Consider the following 25,275-nt stretch of genomic DNA (forward strand, 5'->3'; position numbering starts at 1 on the left):
GATCATAAAACTCGACTATCAAAAAAAATCTAATTCAGTAAGCCTTGCAATTAGGAGCTAAATATAGAACAAATAATGCATAAAATAGAAATTCATAACATAGTAGTATTTTCTAAAATAACTACTGAGATAAAAATATTTTAAAATTAAAACAAACTATTTAGAAAATAGTGACAGTGGAAAGCTGTCAAAGTTAAGCTTATTATCAAATTCACTTCCTTAAAGTGCTCTAATTACTTTTCAATAAAGAATAAAATTAAAGAATTAGGCATTTAAACAATAAAGTTACAAAAACTCTATCCCCATGGGAAAAAATATAAAAAAGAAAAACAATGGGTACAATTAATAAATAAATCCAAAAGAATAAAAATAATAATTGTTCCAATCTGAGGAATGAATACAATGTTATACATTATATTAAACCCTCTACTTTTGTACATGGATGAACATTTCCACAAATTTAAAAAATACAAATAAACCCCAAAATTAGTCTTTTAAAAGGGAATATAGGTAAACCTAGATTTGGGAGGGGAGATTAGGAAAGGAATACAAGTCCCATAATAGGAGAGCTTATTTTTCAAAGTGTAAGTGATACTTTATACTAATCACATTTGAAAATCATAAAGAAAGTCCATACTCTGAAAAAATATATATATTACATCAAGAAGACATAGATGGACTGAATAGAATGAACCATCCCCAAAAGAAAAGTGAAAAAGTTGACAAAGAATTACCTAGCAAAGGAATGAGAGTCAGAGAGTATGACAGGTATTTCAAAATTTTAAATAAAAGATAAACAAAATCCTATAAACTGTTGCAGAACATTAAAAAGAAAGAAAAGCTATCTATCCTATCATTAAATAAAGCTAGCATAATCCTAACATTATCTGACCAAGAACACACAAGAACAAAAGAACATAAGTACAAACCTATCCCACCTATTAACATATTATTATATTATGTAATACTGTATGCCTTATATTAACATATTAACAAAATCAATAGCTTCCTTACACTGAGACTGAGTCAGGCTTGGTGCTGAGTACTTAACATACATTATGTCATTTAAGCCTCACAATAGCTCCCACAAGTAGGACCCACGTATTAGAATGTATTCCTGAAACATCACAAAAAATAAGTCAAAACTCGTATTTTTAAAAAAACCCAAAAAACTAAACCTAATCGGAAGGCAAATATTTCTGTTTACCCACTGAAATGTTTCACTGCATTTCGAAAGCACCCATGAACACAACTTGCAACTTATTTGAGCCAAAAAGCTTTGAAATTATGTATATTTTGACTAATTTCGAATTTGGGAGGACTGGCATAATTTCAAACTTCATGGGACTCTTCATTTCCGCATAGATATCCACTACCTTCCACTTTTCTTAAAATGTGTCTCTCTCAAGTCTCTTATTCTCCAGGCTTTGAAAGAGACCTAGGGAAAAATATGTGATATTGCAAAAAACACCACAGTAAGCTGAACAAAAATGGGCAACTGACAATCAGTGTCAGGAGACAAGGAACAACCGGCAAACAGGAGAGGGGCATATGCCCAATATTCTAGGGCCAAACATGTGGACATAGAGGATACTGTTATTTATCAGTAGAAGCCAGAAACGTTAACTGTCATAGGAAATTTCCAAAATATTAAGCATTAGTTCAATTAAAAAAATAATAAAAACACTGATGGCCAAGGAAAACTCATTACCAATAAGCCACTGTGTGGCCTGTACTTCCCTAAGCTTTTCTGCAAGGAAAAACTTGTGTAAATCAAAAAATATCTACAGATGATAAAGATACCATCAAAATTCAGTTGCAAAAGAATAAAACTATTAACCAGTCATTCAAGTACATGGAGAAAGAAATCTACATATCAAAATATACTGAATATTTTATTAAAAAGCTAACAAAGCAAAATCGTTTGTATGGTTTACATAGTAGAAGAAATTGTGGTAAATAACACATGATTTTAGGATGTGGAATTCTTTCTAAGACAATCTACAATGGAAAACAACTGAATACGTAAAAATCAAGTTTCTCTATTCAAAAACATTAGAAGCAAAACAAGAGTATTGAAAGACAGATAATAAAAACCTTAAATCCAATTAGAAAAATGGGCAAAGCAAGTACACTAGAAAAATAAATTTACTGATAAACTAAGGTAATTCCCACCCAACACCTGTAAATTTTTTAGGGGAGCAAATTAAATTTATGAGATCATTTATTAGTTTCCTGGGACCTTCAGGTAGAGTTCAAATTCTTTAATCTTGCCTAACCTAGCACATGGCCTACTTCTGCCTACCTCTCCAGAATCACTTCACCATACTACAAATCACAAGCAGTTCCCTAAAGGAATCACATTCTCACCAACCCCGGCTTGTATTTTTCTCCCTACCTTGAGTGCTACTTTCCTTATCTCTATGACTCTTAGCCATCCTAATAAGCCTTAACTCAAAGGTCACTTTCTCAGGGAGGCTTTTGCTTCCTCCCATTCTTCTACACCTCTCTGCCCCATCAGAAAATAGTGTACACAGACATCGATCATGCTGCCTCAAGATTATTTTCGATCTACTTTAGATAAAAACAAAATAAGACAAAACAAAAAACACCAAAAAACAAAAGAAAACAAAAAAATAGCTTATTCAGGATGTTGTGATTCACCTGTTTACCAATCCCTCCATTCTGGGCAGTTGGGAGTAGGAAGAAATGAGGAGGGGGTGGAGTGCTTTTAAAATACAACTGTATTTTAAAACATAAAACACTGTAAGCGATAAACTTAAAATACATGCAAGGTCGCAACACTGAAAACTATGAAACACTGCTGAGAGAAATCAAAGAAGATGAAAATAAACAGAGAGCTGACCATGTTTACGGATTGGAAGAATTCATATTGTTAAGATTTCAATTCTCCCCAAATTGATCTATAGATTCAACTCAATCCCAATCATAATCTCACCAAGCTTTTTTGGTAGAAACGGATAAGCTAATTCTAAAATGTATACAGAAATGCAAAGAAACGAGAATATCCAAAGCAATCTTGAAAAAGAACAAAATTGGAAGACACACTACTTAAAGACTTTCTATAACACTTCAGTAATGAAGGCAGTGTGGCACTAGCGTGAGGATCAACAAATAGATCAATGGAACATAAGGAAGAGTCTAGAAACAGACCCACACTTATATGATTTTACTTTTGACAAAGATGTCAAAGCAATCCAACAAGAAAAGAAAGTATGATGCTGAGACAACAAGATATCAAAATTGAAAAAAAAACATGAATCTCAAACCCTAACTCAAACCATGCAAAAAATAATTCAAGATGGATCATAGACAAAAAAACTAAAAATATAAAGCTGTTATAAGAATTTGCAGGAGAATATTTTTAAAACCTTTTAGTAGGCAAAGATTTCTTAAGAGAAGGCACAAAAAGCCATAATCATTAAAAAAATAAATTGTGTAGGCTATGAGGAGTTCCCGTGGGTCAGACTGGGTGACTTGAACATAAAAATGAATAATGACTGTAATGCTGGAATTTATGTTGGAAAAATTAAGAAGTTCCATGAGTCCATAGTAATATTGCAAAAAAGAGAGAGAGGGTAGAAATTCTCCTTTACAGGAAACAAATGTTAGATTAAGAAATGTAGAAAAAAATAATAAAATTAGATAAATCAACAGTTTGTAACCCCCAGCTGGAGTAAGTGATTCAGGCAAGGATCTTTACTGGATGCTTCAAATTATTAAAACATTGCTGGGGAATAGGATATTCATAGTCTCAAAGTGTTACCCCTCAGAATATTTAATAATTTCATTGGGAATAATATGACTTTATAGTAGAGAGATCTGGTAGTCTCCACCTGTACCAAGTAATCAAACAGCATTACCAATATTAGAACAAGCTGACATTATATGCCTTTTAATGTGATACAGTCACAAGTATATAACAACAATTATGATGTTCCCTTGCCAAAAATGTTTAGCCTGAATTCAGTCATAAGGAGACAATCAAACAAACACAGTAGGTGGGACATTCTACAAGACAGCTATCCTGGAATCTTGAGCGAAGTCAACATATTGAAAAACAAAACAAGAACAAAAGGTAGGAAAGCGGTGTGGATACTCTTCATACTTAAAAAAGCATAAAGAGCCACAACCATCAAATGCAACGCAGAAGTCTAGACTGAATCCTGAATTAAAACAAAAACAAAAACCCCAAAAGATAATGCTACAAAAGACAGCTGGAAAATTGATTATAGTTTAGTATTCTGATTATGCAGGAGAATTCCCTTATTCTTAGAAATTCTTAACCTCTGAATAGTTCAGAAAAACATAAGGACATAAGGATGTTTTGGGATAGAGTTGCTCTATCTATCAATCCATCCAGCATATATAAACATGTATATATGATATAAATATATTTAAACATAATAAGTATATAGTATACATATGTGTATGTTGTGTGTGTGTTTATATAAACATATGAATAAAGACAAATTTTCATTGCAAAAAATCATTAAATTAACTTTACTGTAAGTATGAGCTACCTTTAAGAGCAGAATAAGTAACTGGAATCATCCTAGAAAACTTCATAAATCATTCTATAAAAGAGAATGCATGTGGATTTTGTACACATACCTCTGTGTAATAATTCCTATGTACGTGACAATTTGAGACACACTGATAGACTCAAAGGAAAACCTATATAAGATTTCTGGGCATCCAAATCATTCTGCCCCTAATAAAACTATCAAATTTCCTAGACACAAATGGAGATTGGATGAACACTTCTAAAGTGCTTGTGACTGCAGACAGGAGTCATTCTGTCTGGATTTTGAGCCAATACCAAATACCTAATAATGGTCTTTTGCTGTTGTTGTGTCGTCACAAGGCTTAAATGAGATAACGGAGTGCACACCATGCAACAGTTTGGGGTCTAAAGTTTGTTCCGGTCTTTAGTGAAAATGTGCATAAGACATAACTTTACTGTAAGCTTTTAAAGGCCAAATTTATCCTTCACTTGTTCCATATGTTAGTACTTATACTCTTCCCAGACACCTGGGGAAAGATGGATCTTTTACAAAGCATCATCCACCGAGGCTTGGGGGCACCATGTGTTGTTTTATTCATGCAGCTGACTTATTCCACTGGGACCTACATTTCAACTGCACTTCCTTCTTTCTCTTACTTTTCTTCAAGAATTTAGAACTCCGACTCCATAGTAATATCTCTATGTATTAATTCCATAGTTTTATTCTGAATACTTATGTTCCAGGTGCCATATTTTCTCTTGTTGTTCATATTCATTTGGGAGGTAATGAAACGTTTTATTCCATCCTGATAAGCCCGCTCGCTCTGCTGCTATGTGCTCTGCCCTCTTCCCCCTCGACACACATTAAGGCTCTCTAATCAAGCTCTATGTCATTTCTTGCAGTCTCATCTCATTTAACAATTTCTGTTAATATCAACAGATAAAAGTAATTGTGTGTGCATAAAGAGAATTTAACTTTTTGACAGCATGTTTCAAGACTCAAATTTATTTAGAAGTTAGCATCAATGACTTGGAAGAATTAAAGCAGAAAACAAGCATGTGATGGTGTTTTTAAGTCACTCCCCTCACAGACACTAATTTATCTCCCAAGCCCAAAACTGTTCTTATGGCAACTTAATTTCTAAGTGACCTATTTCTATACCAATATTAGAAATATTAGTGAACTTTTATTTGACATATAACATAGAGAGAAATATTAAGATTTAAAGATAGCTGGGTAAATACATATTGATGTTTTCATAATTTATGAGGCAAATCTAAAACATTTATTAAGAAACTAAACCTGGATGTATACTATAAGGTTTAAAAACCGCACTTGATAAGTTTTGAAAATTCAAAGTTTGCCGAGAATATAGCGCATCTACTTCATTTACTCCACAAATATGCTTTGAACTACCAAAAATACATCAGGTCCTCCTCTGAGCACTGGGGATGCGGCAATGAATAAAGCTGAAGGAATTTTCTCCCCTCACAGAGCTTACCTTCTAGAGTGCAGGGACACAGGATAAACAAAGGAGCCCTGTAACCCGTAAACTGCTTGGTCAGGATGACCTCACTGAGGTCATTTACAGGTGAACAAAGGTGGAGCAGAGACTAGCAGGAGATAAGGGAGAAATGTCACATAGTATCAGGAGGAAGAGCAGGGCAGCTGGAGCAAAGAGGACAGGCAAGGTCCTGAGGATGGGGTGGAGCTGGCCAGGCAGGAGTTCAGCAGGTCGTCGGCGTCCAGCTTTGCAGGAGCTGACAGCATGGAAGAGCAGCAGGAGGTGATAACGGAGAAGTTAACAACTTGGGGCGGCCTTGTGGGACGTCGTAGGCCACAGTAAAGATGCTGAATGAGATGGGAAGACACTGGAAGCTTTTCAGTAGCAGAGAAGCCTGATGCAGCTTAAGCTTTAGGAGACTCTCTGGCTGACAGAAGCATAGAAGCGGGGAGCCCCTTTAGGGGACTGTGGCAATCATTCAGGAGAGAGAGGACATACTGCCTTAGTAGATGAGGGTGGTGATAGTGGTTGGTTCCAGACACAGAGCCAAAAGCAGTACGGGATGGGTTGGTCATGGGATACAGGACAAAGGGAGGACTAAACGAGAGCTGCCAGATTTATAGCCTGTGGGAAGGGAGGGATGCACTCACTATTGACTGAAAGGGAGAAGCTAGAGGAGGGGCGACTCTGAGGGAGAACATCAGTTCACTTTGGACACACTGAGTATAAGATGCTTATTAATATCTAAGTGGAAATAAAAGTAAGCGGTTAGATATGAGTCAGGAGTTCAGGGGAGAGGTCTGAGAGAGAAATAGAAAGGGAGTCCACAGCATTCAGATGGAAATTATTAACAGCCATGAGATACAACAGAAATCAGAATGTTCTCCTTTCTCTCCATAAAAGAAGAGGGGGGAAAAAACCAAAGAAAGTGCATCTATTTGTAGAACAGAAAATAATAATGAGGTGGGCCCTATTTAAATCCTCTAAGAGTTCTCATTTTCTTAAATAATAAGCACTGAACACCTAGAGAATGTAAAACTCCAAGCAGATATTTTAAAGGATCCAAAAGGTAATGCAAAAGTTTCTCTGCTCTCAGAAAAACTTCCAAACAGTCAAGGAAGCAGATATATAAATACTACAAGGGAGCGACCGGAGAGAAGGGAAAGAAATCAAGTGTATACTCTTGACAATAACCATGCCAGTGGGATGTTGCTTGGTCCAGGGGCGGATGAGCCAGCTGGACAGAGGAAGGTCTTTTGACAATGTATATTTGTTCTTCCAAAGATCATACGTTGGCAAAATGAAAATAGGCCACACAGTGGTCAAAAGTCATGTTGGGTGGTACATGTTGTTAGATCACCCTGCAGGGCTCAACAACTCGGTAGCCAGTTACATCACCAGCACTGGTTGAGTCAGATGGCTGGAATGTTATAGCTACACCTCACCATTTTTCAAAAGTCTCTCTCAAGATGGCCTCTGACAAACAAGAACACTACTTTATTTGTCTCTCATCTTTTTCAGAAGCTGCTATCAAGTGGCCCGGAATCACTGGAACAACAAAGTTACTATAGCTACCTTCCTCCAGCTTCTACTGTCTCTCTCCAACCTCTGATTCTCCTCCTAATAGATCTCTTCTGGTGCTCAAATTGACTTTGCAACTTGTTCCCCTTTCTGAGCTTCAGCTTTAACTCCTACACTCAAATATTTTCGCCACAGCTTACCTAGAAACTCCTTTGTCTTAATCTTCCCAATCATAGAAGCTACACATAACCTCATTTTCCTTCATGAGTCAGTCTTTTCCACAAGTCAAAAGACTGCTGATTTTTTTTTGGTTGCTGACTGCGTATCATTTTCCAGGACTTTTTTTTCTTCCCATAGAACTAAATCTATTTTTAGCTTTCCTAAAAATCACAAAAATACCGAATGGTTATTATGGAGTTACCACTATTTTTCCCAATTTTGACCTCATTATTACTGTCAACCAGTCAACCATCAGCTGACAGTAATTCAAAGGAACCATGTTGCTCCTTAGTGCATATATTCTCATGAATATTTAAACCTTCCTCTTAGAGATGTGTTGCCAGCTTTGGCAATAATGGAATCAACAGTCATATTACTATCTAGACAGATGAAGGTCCCTCAATTAAGAAACTTGAAATATATTCCAACGCATACAAGGACACCTTTGCACTATGTAATGCCACTTCTTCAGTACTTACTGCAAGCAATTTTCCAACAAATGCTTTCAATTCTCAGGGTGGAACTGATGATCTTATTGATCTAGATCTAAAAATCAATAATATCTCAAGGCAGTGAGCTCACTGCTCTCCTAGGAACCATAGGAAGGTAGCTAAAGGTGTACACTTGTTTTAGTAACTGGCTTTCTTCTTCTCAAAGACTAGAATTAAGAACGTGTGATGAACACATTCTTCACAGGCCTCCCCAGACCTATCTTCCCTATGCAGAGAAAACAGAAGCTAAACTATAAGTAGCCAGCTGATGAGTAAACAGCAAAGCCAAGGTGGATATTCAGAGGCAAGATGCATTTCTTTGTATTCAACAACACAACACTCCTTCTCTGGCAGGATAAGGGTTCCTGCAAGTGTCGCTCTAGTTGTCAGAGCCGTCCTCTACTCACTGCTCCTGTAGTGGCTCTACAGCTGGTAGAAGTGGCACACTAATAGCAATGCTAGGGCAGACATAACATCAACTGCCCCTGGAGTTATCTAAGGCCAACTTCCTATCTCACAAACTAGAGCAAGTCAATAAAAGGGAAGGCCATTTGCATGTTTGCGCGGGGGTATCTACCAACAGGCAGAAGTTACGTATGTTATCTCCCATACTTTGAGACATGGATAAAACACAGTTCTTTAAAAAAATCACTAATCTCTACCATAAGTCAAGGCTTGAGGTTCAAAGCTTGGTGTATGTGACTTGTAAGGAAAGTCAATCTCAAATCCTGATACTGAGATTTAAACCAGTACTCTTTCCTCTTTCTTCATCAGACTTTTTAGGCAGTCACAAAGGAACACAGAGCCTTGAGAGATCAGCCTCAGAGGACTTTATCAACCTAGCTTGTGCTTCAGGAAACAGGATCACAGAAACAAAGACCACTAATTATAAGCTTCAATACAACTACAAGCTAATATATCCAGAAAATAGAGTATGAACTACAGCCTAATAATGAGAATGGGCTGGGAACACATGTTACAGAGTCAGGGGATATCACTAAAGTAAGACCTGTTTAAGCTCACAAGGTTCTCAATAGAGGTTTGAAACTAGCATGTCTCCAAAAAACTGCTCTCAAATTATCTGCTCTCAAATAATTAATAAGAAATAAACAATTACAAAATTAAAAAAGAAAATTTTAAGAATGACTTAAAAATACTGATATTGATGTATAATATATATACACTATCTAGAAATACTTCACAAATGTTTAAGGTAAGAAAAATTAACCAATAATAATCAGTAAGATCTCGTTTACACCTTGTATTAAGACAATGAGTTAAATGTGATTCTGCTACTGGCTCTATCTTCCAAACATTATATTCTTAACTGGTGACTGTGTCATTCCTCCTAATAGCTCTCATCAGTCTTTTCCGTGGTTTTCCCAATCAGCGTTTATCCACATTACTCTGTAATTCAGTCTACTATCTGCAAAACAGTCTCATGCTAGTTTTTCTAAAATGAAAGCCTGAATGAACCATTTCCTCCCTCTACTCAAAACTCCATTTCCCTCACACCCAGGGCTCTAGATGTACTAACTCATTGTTGGTTCCCTTGTACACGAGGTGGTGGCACTATCCGTGCCTTTGTCCTAATACTCCTGCCTGGAGTGCCTTTCCCTCCAACTGCCAAACAATTAACAGCCACAGAAGCCTATTCATTGTTCAAGGAAGCTTAAGTATCACTTCCTCAATGAAATCTTCTCTGATCCCACTGATATACTATCTTTCTTTACCAGCACTTCTAATCTTTCATATGTATGTCACATATTGTTTACATGTCTTATTCTCAGTACTATACCAAAAGCTCCTAGAAGACACTTCTGTGCCCTTAGCACCTAGGGAAATGCCTGGCTATGTTTTAGGCATTCAATTTGTTTGTTAAATTCATGAATTACAAATATCACTGTATAAAAGTATGGCGTCTAGGTGCTTGCTACCTAAAGTTAGACAAGTTTACACAGTTGTCTGGAGCTCTAATATATTACATTAAGTTAACCAAGAATATTTCATCTCTGATTACTAACATTGACAACGTAATTAATAAAAATGCTCCAACCTCCCCAAATTAATTTGGTCATCACTTTTTTCCTACATATTTTGAATTCTATTTAGTGAAGTCACTCTAACAACACACTATATAAACGGATACAAATATATGGAAAAAAGGGAAGAGATCACTGTATGAGTGGGAACCTACCAGACTCCAGTGAATAAACTGAAACATATTAAGTACCTACCCTATGTAAAACACTATGCTAGATGCCATGGGGAAAAAGTGAGATGGGCAAGACTGTTCCCTATCCTCAAGTAAAATGCAGTTTTATAAAGGAGGTGAAATGGTTATACAAATAATTAGAAATTAAAGCCTAAGATAGCTATAAGTCTAAAGGACCAAACTTTAGGTTCTTGTGGCTAGAAAAGGCTTGATGAAAAAGCTGGCCTAAGAGAAAATGGATGGCTTCAGAAGAAATGAAAAGGTGACATATAGCAAGGAAGAGGCAGACTAGAGGAAATGAGAAACGGAGGAGGACCAGGAACAAGTTCTGGAGACCAGGCCATCCACAGTTGGGGAGGGACCCACGTGAGGGAGTCTTAGGAGGTACAGGGGACTGAAGGACGGGACAGATCTGGAGGCCATGAAAAGTCAGCGTAAGAAAAGGAGTTCGCTTTTCACACCAGAGCAGGGGCATGATGGCACACAGGCTCAAGGAAAATGCTGCAAAGGCCCGCAGAATTCCATCTGCTACTAAAGCAGGCAGACAGCCTGGCCTTACCTAGAGAGTTAAACCGTACTCAACCGGTTACCGGCCGTTAAAAAAAGTGAGGTACGGTTGTGGTTCACTTCTCCAGGATACAGCCATTGAATTCCAGAATTTATGTTTTCTCAGTGTCATGTAAGATATGGATTTTAACACCTAGACAAGCAGAGGTCATAAATGAAACTGTTATGAGTGATGCTGCTGAAGGACATAAAAGTACAGAACTTGCAAACTGAGTCTGAGCAGCAGAGCATTAAAATTTCAAAGTGTGACGGATAGCCAGCCTAATTCTCGCACTCTTTTGGCTTATAAGAAAGCAAGACAACCATTTCTAGCTAGAAGCTCCACCCACTCATCCTTATTTTCAGAGCCTTCCAAGAAGCGAAACTTTCGCTCTCCACAGAGAATCTACCTCCTTGCCCCTCATCAAATGAATATACAGTTCTCTATTATGTTACATTGCTGCAAAGTCTCCACAAAAAAAGACCACAAACTAATGGCCCGGGACCAAATCTTGTCCATATGTAGGTGATACTCTTTGCCTGTCTAGTGGCTTGCACGATGTTTTGTAAACACTGAATTGCCAATATTAAAAGATAAGAATTTTTTCACACAAATAAAATCCAGATTTCGAGCTTCTCTTGAAAAACAGGCAATTCTGGCAAGGCTCCCCAGTTCACTCCAGCCACCTCACTTACAGCCCTGCTCGATGCCGCTGGCATCTGTTTTGTCCCCTGGCTTACATGGGTCTTCGGATCCCTAACAGTTTGCGCCCAGTCTGTTGGATGCGCTGGGCCAGGGTTCACAAAGGGCATTGCCTGGTTTCACATCCAGTATGACTGTGGACTAGTTGTGTAACCTCGGACAAGTTACTTAACCTCTCTATGCCTCAGCTTCTCCTTCCATAAAATGAGGACAATAATACGACCCACCTTAGAGGGCTGCTGAGAGGAATAAATTAGTTTATATAAAGCAGTTGTTCTCAAGGTGTCTGGGCTGTGGAGGGAAGGGCTCTGCTCACTACCGGCTTCAGGACAGCTGGCGTTGTCTGGAGACATTTTCGGTTGTCACAGCTGGGGGAGGGGCCCCTGGTACCCAGGGGATAGAGCCCAGGGACGCTGCTAAACCCCTTAGGACACACAGGGCAGCTCCCACCACAAAAAATTATCCAACCCAAAGTGTCAACAGTGCTGAGGATGAGAAACCCTGACACACAGCATTTAAAACAGCACCTGACACAGAGGAAGCCCTCTCTAAGTGTCAGTTTTTATTAATAATAACAGAAGCAAGTCCTGGCTGGTGCTCCAACCTCAGCTGGCGAAAATTCTAATTTCTCAAGAGCTCCTTGTGTTCCCTTGGAAGAATTTAACGTACCATACAAATAGGAAAATGAACTTGAAATTCTCTGGTTCTACATCATTAATTCAGCAAGTGATTGATTAATTAAAGAAAGAATTATGAGAATACATTTTCCTGAAAAAAAAGCAAACAAGAACATGCTCTAGTGAGCAACAATGCACAGTGTCTGAAAAGTAAACTGTCCTGGAAAATATGGGACCCAGAAACCTGTGATTACCGCAACTTAGAAGGCACTAGACTGAATTCCTCCAAACTCCAAGTTTAATACAAAGGATGCCCACCAGTCCCAAGATACTTTTTGGAAAACTGTGATGAGAGGGGAAGTAGAAGAGAGAAGTTTTAAACTAAAGAGCCTGCCCAACCCAATACCAGCCAATGCTTGCCCAGGAAGATCCCACGGGCTTAAATAGTTCAGTCCAGGATCCTTGGTGAGAGGTCCTGCTTTGACCGTGAGTCACAACAAGGGGTGTCTCCCAGATCCAGGGCAACTCACTAGCAAAGCAAGTGTAACAATCGGGAAAAGGCCTAAGCTGTACTGATACACTCTTAATAGGCTACCAGGAATTCTGCTGCAAAACATCGAAACGAGTGCCGGCCCACACTAGCCCTGGCTGCCGTGAACCAGGAGGGCTGCTCAAGCTCCTCAGCCTGGCACTACAGGAGCCCCTGGCTAGTCCTCTGGGCTTCAGTTTTCTCATCTTCACGATTAAAAACTGGAATTACTGTTATTTTTTTCCAAAGCTATAAACACAGAGAACACTGATTTTTATTTGCAACAATGTGTCTTCAATATTTACAGCGCAAAGGGTTGAGTTCCTCTCAAGGGACCCCTTGGTAACTGTAGCAGTCAGACCCTTAACTGAAACAGGAAAGAGGTTCTGCTGAATCAAAGCCAAGAAAAGCGTAACAATGCTTCCCGCAAAGAGAAGGTAATAAAAGCTCTACAAATCTAAAAGGGCTAAACGAAACTACAGGGCTCTATAATCTACAAAAAACTTTGCATGTCTAACATGAATTGTTAAGTCCCTTTTAAGCTCAAGTCAACATATATTTGAATACCTACACACAATATAGTGTATTACCAAAGATACCAAGATTGGTAAACTGTCACGAGAAAGACTACCAAAAATGCTGTGAAAGAGAAGGCTTCCATTAAAGAGATACAGGAAGTATCTCATTGAGAAAGGAGCATAGGTGGAAACAGAGGCACAGGTAGAACTTTGGCTGGGGTTGTCCATCTAGAAGGCATACCAGGCTGTAGGCAGAGCACAAGCAATGGCACTAAAGCTGGAAAGGCCAGGAGTCCAGTTTGGGGCACAGAGTTCATGGTGGAAGGACGGCACTATAATTTGAGCTCAAATCATGACAGCCTGGACCTTCAGAAGGTGGAGGTCAGTTGCATGAACAATCTTAAAGGATAGAGATACTCAGTCAAAACAGCCCGTAGATGACTTAAAGAGCAAAAGGTCTCTTTTGGCTAAATTTAAATATCTTCCAACGTTTAAGAAAGAAGGTGCTACTAATTCTAATAACATTATTCTGATTTGACTAATAGAAAAGACAATCTCCACTAAGTTATAGGAGAGTCAAAAAGCCACCAGAAAGTAAATTTAGCTATTTGTTAATTTACTATTTTTCATCAACCATATCCCAATCATAATTAATAAAATAAGCAAACCTTAGAAATAAAGAATGGGTATTTTTAAATCGCAAAAACAAAGTAACCCATTTTCCAACCATATAATTTAGGAACTGATTTTTACTCATTTTCTAAAAATGACAATACATTACACTAAGAAAGAGAAGTTGTATTCCTGAGCTGACCCAACAGCTTCCTCAATTATAGGAAGAAACTCTACTTGCCAGCAGAAACTATGAGCCAGCAAACACTCGGCAATATTCCCATACTTGTAAGCAAATGGTTAAAGCTGGGAAAACAGGAAATTTAAAACTCCCTTACAAAGATTTGTGAAGTTAAAACTTAAATTTTAAAGTCATTTTGAAACCACTTTCTACTAAGAAAACCAACATTCATCCAGAAAGTTTACACCTGCTCACTGCTGAAAAAGAGAAGTAAAATAAAACAAGGGGTTATTTTAGCCCGAGAAGCAGCACTGTTTCATCTTTTAAAAAATTGCCTTGTATGAGTTTATGGACAGTAAATTCATGATGTTGAAATATTATATTTTTGTGTATACAGAAAATCCTTGTGAAGGGACTTTCATGAAGTACAGCAGAAAAACAAACAAACAAACAAGCAAACAAAAACACTAGGCTGAGAATCAGCAGGGCGAGAATCTGGTGCCAATTCTGCCTTGAAAAGCACTGAATGTCAATGGGCCTCCACAGTCTCACCTTTAAACTAAGAGGATTGAATCACGATCCCTAAAATGCTCTTTCATAAAATATTAATTTCAAATAATAGAGGTTTGTGGTTGTTATATACTCGGGAAGCGGTGAGGTGGAGAAGCATGGATTAGGCTTTGGGGGCAGGCTAACTGGTTTCAAACCTGGGCTCCCTCAGTACCAGCTGGGTGGCCTGAGGCAGAAGTTTCCTCTTCCACCAAGAAGGGATAACATTTACCTTTGCAATAGAAGGTTAGAAGGATCAGAATGTATATAATGCACCTGGTACATTGTAGGCACTAAATAAAGGCAGACGTTAAGTCTCTGGTCAGTAATAAAAGTTTTAACGGAAAATAGTAATCCACTTGCCAATGCAGTTTCCTAGAACTCCGCGTGGGGAAGTGAAGGGACTTAGCGCCTGAACATCAATACTGGAGAGGACTCGTGGTTGGGAGCAGGAAGGATAAAAGCAGGGAGTGGAAGATAAGCAGAGGCTCAGAGTCCTGCCAGCAATAAGAATGAACAGGAAAGAAACAGCCTGGGACACAGGGCTTGAGGGAAGAAGACATTTTTCCATTAAGAAAGAGGACCATCAGTAAAAAAAATATATATATAATGATTTACTACAGTGATTTCATAACCAATATAAAGCAGAGAGCTGGTTAGCTTCTATGAATGTCACTTAAAAAAATGGAGAGCTTTAACTATATCTAAATCCTATTTCCTTTGTCTGGCTGCAATTCTTACATGGGGTTCAGACGATCTCGGTCCTGCCTACCTCTTGAGTGTCATCTCCTCCCCGTGTCTCCCCATCTCCCTCTCCCCTAGGTTCACCTCACTCCAGCCACACAGCTTCTCATCTATCCCTGGAACATGCCAAGCTCCTTCTTCCTTCAGCTCCTTTGCACTGTTATTTCTGCTTGGAAACTTCCAGCCATCTTCCCATGGCTGACTCATTCTAAACACTCAGGTCTCCTCCAAACTTCCTCAAGGAAATCTCCTCTGACCACCCATATCTCAATTTCCCTCCACATCCCAGTCAAGCTCCAGCCCCTTCTCCTGTAATATTTTTTTCTAGCATTTATCATTATCTAAAATTGCCATTTTTGTTTATATATTTATAGTATCTCCACCAAAATGGAAGGTCTTGAGGGCAGGACCCTTATCTAAATGTTTCAGCATTCAATCCCCAACATCTAAAACAAAGCATGGCAAAGATGAGGCACTCATCAGATAAATTTGTCCAAAGACTAAATTCAAATGATAATAACCATTCTTCCGTGAACCTAAGTAAGGAATAGTCCCCTGAAGCGGCTTTAATTTCATATCTTTAATGCAGTTTTATGCAATAATACAGTCTTAAAAGGTCAATGTCTGAGACAGCAAGATTTAAAGAGAATAAATTCTTCACAATACAAAATACTACATATGGATACATATATCCTATAGTACACATTTTCACTTTATGAGCATGAATTATGCCCCACCTTATTAGAACCCATAAATAAAGCAAAGGTACCCTAAGTTGTTTTGTTTTGTAAGGGTGTATGAGTAGACAGTGTGTGTGTGTATGTATATATATATATATATGTGGGAATTATCTTTCAGAACCCTTCTCAACAAAGAATTCTGAGAAACAAACAACTAATTCCAGTATTAGTATTGAGAGGTTCGACCTGTTACTTCGTTACCTTGCTAAACTTATCCAAACTATTACTGAGTCAAGTGATGAATTCAGTGATTCCATCTGTGAAATAGAAGACAAATGACATGGTGAACAATTGGCACATGAAGAGAGTGATAAGTTCCACAGTGTTAACTCATGTTTGAACTAAGAGGGAGAGAGAGAGAGAGAGAGAGAAAATCCCTTTCTAATCCTAAAACAAAAATAAGCATGCTACTGAGATTTCAAAATATGGCCAGATACCCATGAGTGGGCAAAGCACTGAACTGAAACCAGAGCCAGAACATTCGTGACTTGAGCTTTAATTTTTCAATTTTGTTTCGAACACAGCTTTTCTTGATGAATAAAAGAGGTCAGTAACCGACCTTGTCTGTATAATCCACGCATCACCCCAGTCGCCATTCTTGGTCATTCTGGAGGGCCCAAGGGGCCAGCACCAGTCTGGACCCCACCGAGGGCTCCTCGGGGTCCGCAGGGTTAAGGAATGGAGACCTCGCTACCTGCATCCATCCCCTGAATCCCAGCCCAAACCCTGGATGAAAAGGGGCTCCGCAATCTGCAACTTCACTTTTGTACCCTTTATTAATACAGCCTGCCTAGCCCCTCCTCCTCCCCGGAGGACGGCGAGGGCTCAACAAACACAACCGGACGCTCGGCTCTGGCCTCCGTTCGCGGGTCTCCAGTGAGTCCGGGGCAAATCATCTGATCCCGGATGACTCAGTTTTCCAATCTGTCAAATAGGGTGACGAGAAACCCAGCCTACCTCATCGGGTGGTTCCGGGCCGGCGCCCTTGGCTGGCCCGGCGACAGCGGCTCTGTGGCTGCGCCCGCTGCACTCTTCGCGGGCGGAGGGGCGGGGCTCGGCGGGGCGGGACCGGGAATCGAGCCCTGCAGACGTCGCGCAGCCCACCGCCCGCGGACAGCGGCCCCCGGTTCCTCCAGTACCCGGCCCGTGACGTCATCACGCTGACGTCGACGCACAGAGGCCGCACCTCGCCCGAGGGACCAAAGACCAGGCTGAGGGCCTGAGTGCCCCCCCCCGTAGCAGAGCAGCGATTGGTGGGTGACTCTGTCAATCATCTACTGCCCAGTAAGCGTCGCGGGAAGGCGGGAGAGGGCGGGCCGGCCTGGCCTGAGGAGAGAGTGGGAATCTGGAACTCCGGCTGATTGGATTTGCCACAAACCCGTACCGCACCGTTTTGTGACACGTCGCTTCTCCCTCCTCAACCATTCTTCTTCCGCCTTCCTCCAGTCTCTCGGTGAGGATTTAGGCTCCAGCTCTGGAAAATAATCATGGGACTGGATTTCAGGGCCTCTGGGCTCTCCAGGAATGAAAAAGTAGGACATTCAGTTTCTCTGTTCAAGAGTCACCTCAGCTTTGACTTCTCCTCAGACCCCTCCAGACTTAGGACACACACTTTCTCTGCGCTCCTATCGCATAACTAACACCTCAGCCTTAATATAGTAGTCACATTCAATTATATTTGTATCGGCTTTCGCACGAAATTGCCATTCTTTAATCACTGTTTGACTTCACATTATCTTTATATTTTAATGAACCTTTTTTACAATAGATGCTACAGTTACATCGTTCAAATACAGGAAGGAATAGAAGGTTACAGAGTGAACGTTCTCCTTCCGCTTCCAGGTCCTCAGGCACTCAGTTCGCCTGTTGAAGTCAGTGCCTGAGTCAGGGTTGCTGATATTATTCATGTTAAGTTACACATAACCATAAATTTAAACATCACACATTAGGCTAATCCTTTTCAGGCAGGAATTACAAACCAGTCCCTATATGTTGACTCCTAGTTCCTCTGCATCTAAATATGTGTAGATGTAATTTTCTTTCCCCAATCAACATTATATCCTCGAGATCTTTCCGTATCTCTATATAAATTTATCTCATTCTTTTAAATTACTACGTGGTAGTTCTCAGAACCAATAGATTTAATTTATGATTCCCTTACCCTCGGACATGTATCCATAGTTTGTTTTCTTTTTTGGTTTTTTGTTAGAAGCGTTGCTACCTTCAACATATGCTTGTGCCTTTTTGCACATATATCCAAGTGTTCTCTAGGTAGAGATACTAACGTGGGTGCGCTGGATAGAGTATGCACATTTTCAATCTCAGTAGTAGATTTCCCTCTATTTACTCCTCAAAGTAGCTGTTAAACTAACATTACTACCGTAAATAAATGAACACCCCTTCCCTGCACCCTCGCCAAAATTGATGAAATATAATTTTTAAAATTTTCTGAATGCGTGTGCGAAAAATTGTTAAGAGATAACATATGTACAAAAGTGCGATAATCCTGAGCACGTATCTTGGTAACAAACTGAACGAACGTGTGTTACCACCTCCTAGACCAAGATGTTAAATGTTTACCAGCAGTATAGAAGCTCTCCTCGTGCTCCATCTTAGTCATTGCAACCCATACAAAAATGGTCACTGTTCTGAATTTTATCACCAAAATTAGTTTTGCCTGCTTTCCAATGGTTATAAATGGCCACACGTAGTATGTACTCTTGTGTGGCTCTTTTCACTCAATAATATGTTTGTAAGATTGATCCATAGTAAAGAATATAATAGTAGTTTATTCATTTTCATACTTGTATATTTCCCCAGATTTCTTTATCTATTCTAATATTGCTTAACATTGGGTCGTTTAAAGTTTGGGGTGACTATAAATGATGCTGCTATGAATATTCTTATACCTGTCTGTTGATGCGCATAGTTACACATTTGATTTTGATATATACCTAAGAGTAGTATTACTGTGCCACAGGATGTACATATATTCAGTATTAGTAGACACTGCCAAATAGTTTTTTGGTTTTGTCGATTTACAGTCCACTAGCAGTGAATGAAAATTCCAGTAGCTCCACATCTTTGCCAGCACTCAATATTCTCAGTTTTGTGTTCATCTTTTTCTGTTGTTTGTTTTCTGTTTTCAACTTTATTGAGACAAACAATATACAAAAAGTTGCAAAGATTTAATGGATACATTTTAATGAGTTTGGACACGTGCATAGACCTGTGATACCATTACCACAAACAAGGTAGTAAACATATCCATTGACAAAACTAATTCACAAGATACATGTACCCCTATGTTCATAGCAGCACTATTTACAATAGCCAAGACATGGAAATGACCTAAATGTCCATTGACAGATGAATGGATAAAGAAGATGTGGTATATATCTATAATGGAATACTACTCAGCCATAAAAAAGAACGAAATGATGCCATTTGCAGCAACATGGATGGACCTAGAGATTATCATACTAAGTGAAGTAAGTCAGAAAGAGAAAGACAAATAGCATATGATATCACTTTTGTGTGGAATCTAAAATATGACACAAATGAACTTATCTATGAAACAGAAATAGACTCACAGACATAAAGAACAGACTTGTGGTTGCCAAGGCGGAGGGGAGAGGGGGAGGGATGGATTAGGAGTTTGGGATTAGCAGATGCAAACTATTATATATAGAATGGATAAAAAATAAAGTCCTACTGTATAGCATAGGGAACTATATTCAATATCCTGTAATAAACCATAATGGGAAAGAATATTAAAAAGAATTTATATATATATAGGTGTGTATTTAAATACACACACACACACATATATATATAACTGAATCACTTTGCTGTACACCAGAAACTAACACAACATTGTAAATCAACTATACTTCAGTAAAATAAATTTTTAAAAAAATGTGTCCATCACCACTAAAATATTTCTTGTGTCCCCTTGCTTTTCTTTTTGTGGCAAGAACACATAGCAAGAGATCTACTGTCCTAAGTTTTTAAGTAAACAACAACCTATGTTAACCATGGGCCCTATGTTGTACAGCAAATCTCTAGAGCTTATTAGTCTTGTATATAATTGTAACTTTATAACCATTGAAAAATTCCCCATTTTCTCCTCTCCCATCTTCTGACAACCACCATTCTATTGTCTGCATCTATGAGTTTGTACTAAATACTTCATTTAAGTGGAATCATGCAGTATTTGTTATTCTGTGACTGACTTATTTCCAGGCCTAATGTTTGCCATGATGATGCTGCATCTCCAGCTCCTCCCTCTGAACTTTGTGTGAGCCGCGGGCTAGGCTGGTCTTTGGTGTCTGCCTTTCAGATGGTTGGCGCCATAAGAGGGCCACGTGTGGGCAGGTAAGAGGTGCTGCTACAACTGCAGGTCTCCCTCTCCCCATCCCCAAGTACATACAGCTCAACTCAGCCTTCACCTCACACTCCCCCAGGCCAGGCGCCTGAGCCCAAAAACTTCTCTGCCCGCTCCAGGTTTGGGCTCTGGGACACCACAGCTGCTGAAGCAGCCCATGAGAGGTTTTAGCCCTGAATTTTGTATTCCAGAAATCTTTAGGAATTATCTAGAAAAGACAGATGCTGTAAAGAGAAAGTGATGATTGAACCGAATGAAGCAATGTCAGAGTAAGAAGATGTCTCTGGTTGTGCAACTGATCTATATCACATGCCTTTTAAGCAATTAGAACTCGATGGTGCAATTATTTGTCACCCGATTGAATCTGAAAGGCAAGAAATACATGGAGTAGCACTTTAGCTTTTGCTTCAGTCAAAGCAGTTGTCACTTAGATAAAAGGACATTTAAAATGAAAAATGAATTTTGATAATAATGTAGAGGTATACATAATATTTACTTCTAGGTCTGTCCAGGATGTCCCAAACGGTAGGATTTCCTTCTTTTTTAAGGCTGAATTACATTCTGTTGTATGCATATACCACATTTTCTTTATCCATTCATCTGTTGATGGAAATTTGGGTTGTTTCCAAATCTTGACGGTTGTGAATCATGCTGCAATAAGCATGGTAATGTAGATATCTGTTTAAAATCCTGATTTCACTTCTTTTGGGTATATATCCAGGAGTAGAATTACTGGATCACTTCTTTTGGGTATATATCCAGGAGTAGAATTACTGGATCAGATGGTAAAAGTAATAGAAAATATGAACAGACTAATTACAAGTAAGGAAATTGAATTAGTAGTAAGAAAAACCTCTCAACAAAGAAAAACCCAGGATCAGATGGCTTCCCTGGTGAATTCTACCAAACATTTAAAGAAACTTAACACCAGTCTTTCTCAAACTTCTCCAAAAAATTGAAGAGGAGGCAACATTTCCAAATCCATTTTACAAGGCCTCTATTACCCTGATACCAAAACCAGAAAAAGACATTACAAGAAAATTGCAGCTCCATATCTCTGATGAATGTAAATGCAAAAATTTGTAACAAAAATTCTAACAAACAGAATTCAACACTACATTAAGAGGATTATACGCCATGATCAAATGGAATTTATTTATGGGATACCAGGATGGTTCAACATACACAATCAATCAGTGTGATATACCACATTAACAAATGAAGGATGAAAATCATATGATCATCTCAGTAGATGCAGAAAAAACAGTTGATAATATTCAACATCCCTTCATGATAAAAACTCTTAGCATATTAGGTATAGACAGAATGTACCTCAACATAGTGAAGACCAAATATTAGAAGCCCACAGCTAACATCATATTCAATGGTGAAAAATTGAAAGCTTTTCCTCTAAGATCAGGAACAAGGCAAGGGTATCCACTCTCAGCACTTATATTCAACGTATAACATAGGCAGTCCTAGACAGAGCAACTAGTCAAGAAAAAGAAATAAAAGGCATCCAAATTGAAAAAGAAGAAGTAAAATTGTCCCTATGTGCAGATGACCTGATCTTATATATAGAAAACCCTAAAGATTATACACACACACACACACACACACACACCTGTTAGACCTAATAAATCCAGGAAAGTTTCAGGATACAAAATCAATATACAAAATTTAGTTGCATTTGCATACACTAACAGTGAACTACCAAAAAAAGAAATAGGAAAATAATCTCATTTACAGTAGCATCCAAATCAATAAAATATTTAAGAATAAGTCTAACAAAGGATGTGAAACTACCATACACTGATGAAAGATATTAAAGAAAACACAAATAAATGGAAAGACATCTTGTGTTCATGGATTGGAAGACTTAATATTATTCGAATGTTCAGACTACCCAAAGGAATCTATATATTCAATGCTATTCGCATTAAAATTCCACTGGCATTTTTTTTTACAGAAATAGAAAACAATTCTAAAATTCATATAGAACACTGAAAGACCCAGAATACCCAAAGTGACCTTGAGAAAGAACAAATCTGGGGACATCACACTTCCTGATTTCAAAATATATTACAAAGCTGCCATAGTTAAAGCAGTATGATACTGGGATAAAGACAGACATATAGACCAATAGAACAGAATAGAGATCCCAGAAATAAACCCACACACATATAGGTAACTGATCTTCAACAAGGGCACCAAGAATACACAGTGGGGAAAGGATAGTCTCTTCAGCAAATGGAGTTTGGAAAACTGAATATTCACATGTAAAAGGATGAAAATAAACCCCTACCTTAAAACATACACAAAAATCAATTCAAAATGAATTGAAGATTTAAACAAAAGATCTGAAACTATAAAACTCCTAGAAGACTATGGGAAAAGCTTCATGAGAGTAGGCTTGGCAATGATTTCATGGATACGACACCAAAAACACAGGCAACAAAAGTAAAAATAGACAAGTGGGACTATGTCAAACCAACAAAGTTCTGCACAGTAAAGGAAAAAATCAAGAGTGAAAAGGCAACCCAAAAGTAGAAGAAAATATTTGCAAACCATATATTTAATAAGGCATTACTTTCCAAAAATTATAAGGAACTCCTACAACTCTTTAGCAAAAAACCCCCAAATAACCCAATTTAATGGGCAAAGGATTAGAATAGACATTTCTCCAAAGAAGATATACAAATGGCCAACAGGTATATGAAAAGGTGCTTAATGTCACTAATCATCAGGGAAATGCAAATCAACCAACATGAGATATCACCTCACATCAGGAAAGATATTAACCAAAAAACACGTGTTGGCAAGGATGTAGAGAAATTGGAACCCTTGTACACTGTTGGTTGGAATCTAAAATGGTGCGGCCACTATGGAAAACAGCATGGAGGACCTTTGGTAATGTTATACATTCTGATGCATCTGTAGGCTATCACATTATGTATTTAATTTGAGTTTTTTGGATGACAAAAAGAGTTTAGCACCTTTTCATGTGTCTATATATCATTTGGATATTGCGAAATGCCTTTTCAAGTCTTCTACCCATTTTTAAATTAGGTTATCTGTCTTTTTCTTACTGATTTCTAGGAGGTTTTCTATATTCTAGATATGATTCTTTGGCAGATAATTGTATTGCAGATATTTTTCTTACTCTGTGGCTTTTTCATTGCAAAATGAATCTTTGACTTATTAGAATCCTCTGCACGTTAGCACTTTCCCTAGTTTCCAGACAATGCAAGGACTTTAGAACACTTTAATTTCATTTACCCAATTCCTGATTTTTGTGCAATTGTTGTCACTTATTTTAATTCTATTTAATCATTTAAAAACCCAACAAAATATTATTTATTTTAAACAGACAATATTAGTTTAGATTTATCCTTATATTAATGCCTTACTTTGCTTTTCATTGCTTTTTGCATTTCTGGGATTAAATTTGAAATCATTTCATTCTTTATTAAGTTTTAGAGCATATCTCCTGGTGACAAAAGTCACTACCAGGCTATCTAAGATGAGATACCTAAGCTATCTTTCTTGGCTGCTTTGGATACTCTCAGATGCTACTGTTTCCTTTTCAAACTTAATCCAGCACTGTGGTTATTCATGGTGGGAAGTTGGCCTGATACCGTATACTCAATTATAGCTCAAAATGGGTTGAGCATGTTGACAGGTGTGAATAATATTATTTTAGTGAACCTTAGGCTAGAATAGCACTGTGCACCATAAGAAAATTATTTTTGAATGTCAGTGGTGAAAATGGCAGAGTACGCATGTTCAATGGCTTATCCCGCCACAGAAATTTTGAAAAATTAAGCAGAAACAGTCAGAATCAATTTTGCCAGAAGTCAGGAAAACAGGCAAAGGTTTCAAACAACCAAGCAAGTGCTGAATCAAGACAAGGCAACTTTATAATGGTAGAAGGGTTTTGGGTGTTTTTACTTGCCTTTGACCAGCCCCCTCCCAGGTACTGCAGTGGTCTTAAAAATATGAAAATATTTACTTAAAGAGATAAACTGTAATTTGGATTTTTAAGGATATAAGTGATACAAACCTGTAAGACGATAAGTGGAAGATGAAGGACAAGCGTTATAGGAAGAGAAATGGCAGCAGTAATGTGTGAGTAACCTTGAGGGTAGCCATGATTGAATGGTACATGAAACTATAGGTCTCTGAATTATCTAAATTGAAAAATCACTTTAGGTTCTGAGAGGGCCTATGGTTGGTCATATGATGAAAGGAGGGATTAACGCATTTTTTCCTAAAATTTTTCTTATATTCCCTTTATCACTAGTTTGCAGCCAAAATAATCTTAGGAGTTTGTCTAAAAGGGACAATCGTTTTAGTAATTTAATAATTAGACACATTATTACCAAACAAAACTTGGGTCTCTTTGCCCAAAGTGCAGCAAAGCCAATCCACTGACACCAGGTTGTGGTGAAGGAAAGTACAGCTTTTATTGCAGGGTGCCAAGAAAGGAAAAATGGGTAGCTTGTGCTAAAAAGATTGGAACTCCCCAATGGCTTTCAGGAAAGGATTTTTAAAGACAGTGGGAGGGAGAGGGTCATAGGATGTGTGATCAACTCGTGCACAATTCTCTGACTGGTTGATGCTGAGGTAACAGAGTGAAGTTTTGGGAATCTGAATTATCAACTTCTGAT

At 38.3% G+C, this 25,275-nt stretch overlaps 1 protein-coding gene and 1 long non-coding RNA gene across 5 annotated transcripts in view; one reads left to right on the plus strand and one right to left on the minus strand.

The window, feature by feature from the left end:
• Positions 1-17,357, minus strand: part of STARD3NL (STARD3 N-terminal like) — a 49,500-nt gene extending 32,143 nt beyond the window's left edge. For 2 of the 3 annotated variants that reach the window (XM_082473642.1, XM_082473640.1), the window contains exon 1: positions 17,176-17,332. The gene's annotated coding sequence lies outside the window, so the exon portion shown is untranslated. Of the gene's footprint in view, positions 1-17,175 lie in introns of all 3 variants that reach the window. The other variant, XM_082473641.1, reaches the window with a different exon arrangement.
• A 118-nt stretch (positions 17,358-17,475) lies between these two features.
• Positions 17,476-25,275, plus strand: part of LOC309666301 — a 200,905-nt gene continuing 193,105 nt past the window's right edge. For both annotated transcript variants that reach the window (XR_014267025.1, XR_014267026.1), the window contains exon 1: positions 17,476-20,595. This is a non-coding gene — a long non-coding RNA (uncharacterized lncRNA). The remainder of the gene's footprint in view (positions 20,596-25,275) is intronic.

This window comes from Balaenoptera physalus (genome assembly GCF_965194825.1).
Source record: "Balaenoptera physalus genome assembly, chromosome: 8".
Classification (NCBI taxonomy): domain Eukaryota; kingdom Metazoa; phylum Chordata; class Mammalia; order Artiodactyla; family Balaenopteridae; genus Balaenoptera; species Balaenoptera physalus.